The sequence below is a fragment of the Otolemur garnettii genome, unplaced genomic scaffold (genome assembly GCF_000181295.1).
Source record: "Otolemur garnettii isolate 467f Iridium unplaced genomic scaffold, OtoGar3 scaffold00037, whole genome shotgun sequence".
Classification (NCBI taxonomy): Eukaryota; Metazoa; Chordata; class Mammalia; order Primates; family Galagidae; genus Otolemur; species Otolemur garnettii.
In genome coordinates, this window is record NW_003852432.1 from 724,351 (window position 1) to 730,419 (window position 6,069).

The following is a 6,069-nucleotide window of genomic DNA, read 5'->3' on the forward strand; positions in this document are numbered from 1 at the left end:
AAAAAAAAAATACTATAGACTGGATGGCTTATAAATAATATAAATTTATTTTTTATAAGTCTGTAGGCTGAGAAGTCCATCATCAAGATGCCTGCAGATTCCATTCCTGGTGAAGGTACACTTCCTCATAGACAGCCATTGTCTCAGTATAACTTCACATGGCAGAAGGGGCAAGAAATCCCTCTGAGGTCTCTTTTACAAGGGCACTAATCCCACTCCTGAGGGGTCTGCTCTCATGGCATAATCACTCACTCTCCCAAGTCCCTCCTCCTATCATCACCTTGGGGATTAAGATTTTAATATATGAATTTGGGGGGGACACAGTTGGACCATAGCACTTGGCTATAGGTAATCTTCCAGTTCTTTCTGCTGCCTATGTTTTTCAGTCAACTGGTGGTTGAAATAAAGTGGGTTTCATCATACTCAAAAGCAAGTGGCCAGTGGTACCAGGTAGGTTGTGAAAGAATTTCTTTAATTAGGTTACAATTGAGAACATACAACCTACAACTGAGAACCTACAACCTAATTGACTAGGGCAGGGCTTCTCAAATTTTACTGTGCACATTCATCAACTGAGATCTTGTTAAAAATGACAGAAGGTCTGGGTTATGGCCTTTTACCTAATAAGTTCCAAGGTGATGCTGATGACACTGGCCAATGGGGCACATGGAAGAGCAAGGAGCTAGACCGTCCTGGATCTAGGCCTCTCCTTAAAAGAGGTCACCAAGGGAAGTGAAAGGGTCATGTGGCACTGTCCTCAATTTGCTTGGTAGCAGCCATGTTTATAGGAAGCTGGTCAGTTTCAGTAATGACCCTAGCCTGCTAGGTTGGACTCTTAGTTCAGCCTTGTCACTTCTCTGGGCTGCGGACAACTTAAAAATCTCCTAATCCTAAATGTTTCTGCTACTCTCCCTAGGAACGGGGTGGGGGAGATGAACTCATTTAGTGTTTGGCAGTGCCACCACAATCCACGCTGTCCACACGTATTGCTTTGGATGTTTGGTTGAATGGAACAGGTGGAAAGAGGCAGAAAGAGGGGTCCCAAGGGAACCATTCTGTTCCACTATGGTTGATGAATATACTTGGCATCCTTCATACGGAATGTTCATGATGAGAAGACCCAATTACAAAAGATTCCACAGTGATGAAGGTAAACAGGGGCACACAAAAATTATGTGAGTCATTCTGCTGTCCCCACACTTAAATCCATCCTTAAGCCTCTGTCCTGTTGAGCTCCAAGAGGCTGACCTTGAAAGATCACATCACCTGGACACTTCTGCTCTCTGGCTCCCAGGCGAGTTGAGCCAATGAGAAGTACCACAGGAAACTGACAGCTGGGAAGAGTGCAGGAGAAAGAATAAATGTCCCACTTCCTCATGGTTCTGGCAGGGGCCGCAGTCCCCTGTGGCTTCCTCCCCACCCCCTTCAGCCTGAGGTGGTAACAGCATCCACGGCTGCTGTGCCTGGGCACTTCACTATTCCTTGTCAGTTCCCTTAACTCTGCCTTTTGTACATAGTCCCTTCATTACGCTCTCCTCAGTTAAAGCTTTGAGCATGCCACCTGTTTATTGCCAGGATCCTAATTAAAATGAGGGTGGATCCCTCAAAAAGTCACAAGGACTAAGCCACAAAGGCTCACATGCAGATCTTCACAGGGCATCCTGCTCATACAGATAGGTGTGGGCATAGAACATAGGGGAGGTCTTTCGTGTCATCGCCCCCGTCCCAGGTAACCAGTTTGTTCCACTTCTCCATGCATAGGTTGAGTTCCTTGACATATGGGGTATGAGGTACAGACCATTCCATCTGTGATTCAGCTGGCTGCACAAGGAGCCAGCCTCATTTCTGAAGTCCTCTGTGGGGTGAGAAATCATATTTAGAAGCCAGACCCTTAGGTCAGGTAGTTGGTTAGACAGGAACTGCTTTGTTCTGGTTGTGTTGCGAGGCATTCAGCAAATAAACAGCCACAAAATTTCACTTAATTAGGTTGACATTTAATTACAAGGAACCCAGGTTCTTACACAAAGCAGGAGATGGGAGCCAGCAGCTTCTCAAGATCCTTTCCAGCCTGAGTGACTGAGGCTAAGGAGGTGGGGACACATGGAACATTGGGTGGGGTGGGGGTCCTGGCACAGTGTGTCCTGCCCAAAGCTGAGGGTGGTAGCCGTGGGGGATCTGCCCTCTTGGCTGGCCCAGGTCTGCAATCAGTCCATGGGGCAGAATTCTGACTCCTGCTGTCGCATGCTGGGTAACACATACAGAGCCACAGCTGCAATAGCCAAGAATACCATAGGCTTCCACAACCCATACATGTTCTGTGGGGACCAAAGAAAAACTGTGAGTGCCTAGCCTTCTGAACCTTACCCTAAGCCAGAAATCACCTCCCTATGGTGCCCAAGAGACAGCTCAGGAACATGGTGGATCAGCCCCTCTTCCCTCCTGGGTAAACTGGTGGAGATCTTAGGCTCTTAGTCCTACACCTGCACCACTAGACACGCAGCCCAACACTATATGCACCAGCTAGGTGACTGGCATTCCTGCGCCCACTGCGGCCTGTGAGATGAGGAGAATACTAGCTGCTGTAGAAGCGAACTCAGGGGTCTAGACTTCAAAGATTCTCCAAATGGTTGCAATGAGAAAGGACTGGATGCCATAGCAGGAAAGATGGTGAAGTTTGGGCAGGACTGAATTAGCTTTATGGAGAAGTTTGGGCAGCAGCACTGAATTAGCTTTATGGAGAAGAAATGAACTCAAGAGTCAAGAGGATGGGAGGGGGAGATAAGCCTTGGGGTGTGTGTGAAGAGCAGGCACTGTGGAGCGCAGGAAAATAGGAAGTTCTCAGGCAGCCAAACATTTTGCATAGAAGGATATTGATTCAAGGAAATTCCAAGAAAGCTGTTACTGGCCCTCGGTCACTAAAACACCCCAATCACTAGGTGTGCTCACTTCCTGGCACACTGAGGCTCCTAGGTACTTCTGACCACTAGTGACCCCTGCAGATGTATAGGACAACAACAACACCATGAGGGATATCCAGAAAGTATCCTTTAGGGAAAATGAAAATCTTAGACAAGAAAATACACACCTGGGGTGATAGTTCATATTTTTTATTACTTTTTAAAACTGTATCTGTTACTTGAAAGGCAAAATTTGGATTTTGAATCATAAGCTATGGCATAAGGTAACAGAAGGATGGTTTTAGATAAAACTGGAGTGTAGTCCATTAATGCTAAGAACACGTTTGCTCAGAAAATAATCTAAAAAGAAGATTTTAAGCCAACTATAAAGAACAAAGAAAATATCCTGAATTTGTGTAAATAAAGTTTCCAAGAAGAACAGAAGATATAAAATGGAAAGAAAAACAATGTTAGTGGTAGATATATAGAATAATCCATGTAAAAAAACTGAGAAGCTAGAAATATTCACACACTCAGATGTTTATATCCTAATGTGCACTGTTAAAATGTCAAGTCTGATGCTCTTAAAAGAGGAAAGAGCTAGAATCCATAAATGGGAACCAGTGCACTTGTCACGGGGCAGAGGCAAGCTTCTAGACTGGAAGAGGAAATGGGTGGTGTAGGTGTCCCAAAGAAGTAAGCATGTCAGGCTTTCCTTTTAGAACAGGTTACCAAAGTGACAAATCAAGGAAGTCACATTTTTGGACTTGAGTTGTTTCACATGATTTTCTCTGATATCCTTATAGATCACATGTGGAAATAAGAGTAGGATGATGGTACAGTTTGTTGTATGACTGCTTATTAAGACCAACGAGCTGAACAAAAGAGAACCTGCCGAGATGACACTCTAGAGGCTTGGTCCTCACTCATAACTTGGATGAAGATATGAAGATAGGCTTGTCACTTTTTTATTTTTTGATACAGAGTCTCACTTTGTCACCCTTGGTTGAATACCATGGCATCATAGCTCACAGCAATCTCAAACTCTTGGGCTCAAGCAATCCACCTGCCTTGGCCTCCCAAGTAGGGGGACTACAGGTGCCCACCACAATGCCTGGCTATTTTATAGAGATAGGGTCTTGCTCTCGCTCAGGCTGGTCTTGAACTTGTGAGCTCAAGCAATCCACCTGCCTTGGCCTCCCAGACTGCTGGTATTACAGGTGTGGACAACCGCGCCCGGCCAGCTTGATGTGAAGCTGGCAGGAAAAACGAACATTTTAAAACCACAGGGTCAAGCTAAAACACATGCACGCACACACACATGTGCTCAAAAACAAACACACACACTCACATGCAAAACTTCACAGGTAAGAACAATGGACTATAATAGGGGAGAATGGAAAATTCTGCATTTGGACCCATGAAATCAAATGTAAGTACAGAATGGGGAGTGGATGCTTAGTATATGTAATATACAAAAGGGTTTTATAAACAATACATGAAATAAGTTAACAATGTATGGATGGTGCCAAAAATACATATACACATTTTAAGAAAGGAAAAAACTGTATTAAATTTGTAATAGTCGTGTTTGACTTCTGCTATTATAAGAAGGTGCGCTGTTACCAGTACATATTGAGTATTTTAATTCTAATACATTTTTTTCTTTCTGAAAGTATGTATACATTTTTTGCACCCTCTATTAGTTACCAAAAGAGCTAATGTGATTTGACGTTGCATAAAGAGAGGTATGGTGTCTTCCTAATTACTTGAGACACAAACCATGGAAAATTGCTCAAAATCAGAAGAGATGACAAGGAGGAACAGGATTGGAATTTCTTATAAGTTCTTTATAATCTGATTCATAGTTTCCTGGCTTTATTACTTAACCTCTCTATGCCTTAGATTAATCATATATAAAATGATAATTGCTCACAGGGTTGTTGCAGGGGTTAAATTAATTAATATACATAAAATGAGCAGAACAGTGCCTGGCACATAGAAGGCATTATGTAAGTGTGTGCTCTATTATTTACATGGTATTTTATAATTTATAAAGTACTTTCAAATACATTAGCTCATTTGATCCTCACAAAAACTGTGAGGAGGGCAGAGGTTTTGTCATCTTGTTAATATCTAAAGAAACTAAAGTTCAGATTATGCATTTTGCTCACTAGGACAAATCTGGTAAATAAAGACAGACTCAATCAAATTGAACTGACTGCATGTCAGCCACACTTTCCATTATACTATACTGCCATGGCTCCTGGGAGGAGACAGTGTATCAGTGCCCAAGGGCTCTGGAACAACAGGCATCCCCCATGGTCCCTTCACCAGACGTTCTTCACTCTCACTTTGTTCAGGCTTGGCAGAATGCTCTAGGTTGCACCCACAGTGACTTGAGATGGCTGGGTATGGATGGGAGGAACAGGAATAGTGACAGGCCCTGGTCACTAGAGCGGTTAAAAGACTGTCTGTGTGGAGTGCCTGGGATGCCTAAGAGGAGGAAGAAAGGAGAAGGGTTGAAGAGGAGGGGAAAAAGTGGTGGTGGTAGGATAGAAAAGGAAATCCCATGCACAGGTTCAGGCTGTCCTTCTGAACCTGCGCATGAAACCAACTACACTTCATTTACAGAGATGTGAGAAGAGAGGGCGGGGCAGAGGGCCAGGAGAGCAAGAGAAAGGAGCCAGAACAGGACAGAAAAAATAGCTTATGGGTTCCAGAAGGCAGGTGGGACCTTAGGGTTCTGCTTTAGGCATGAGACCACATTCTGCCTCCTGACTTTGGTATCCTGTCCACAGGCCAGATTACATGGATGGAGGCCAATTGGAAAGTGTCTGTAATATATCAGTCCTGATTTCCTAACAACACATACATCTCTGGCTAGTAGAAACTTTTCACCAATCCTTCCGCCCAGAAAACCTAGCTTGGAAAGCCAATTACAATAGAATCTGGCCCCAGAAGAGATAAACAGAGAACTAATAAAATATTTCCTGGCATTTTGTTACAACTTTTCTGGAAACCAGAAGTCCTAAACTAGAGAACTTTTCAGTAGAAAGTGCATTATATGGTGGGAGTTCAATTTTAATCAAAGTTGAAGGAGCAGTTGAGGATGTACTCATACAAATGTCCTTGGGAAGATTATAAGGATCATAACTCTTAAGATCTCCTC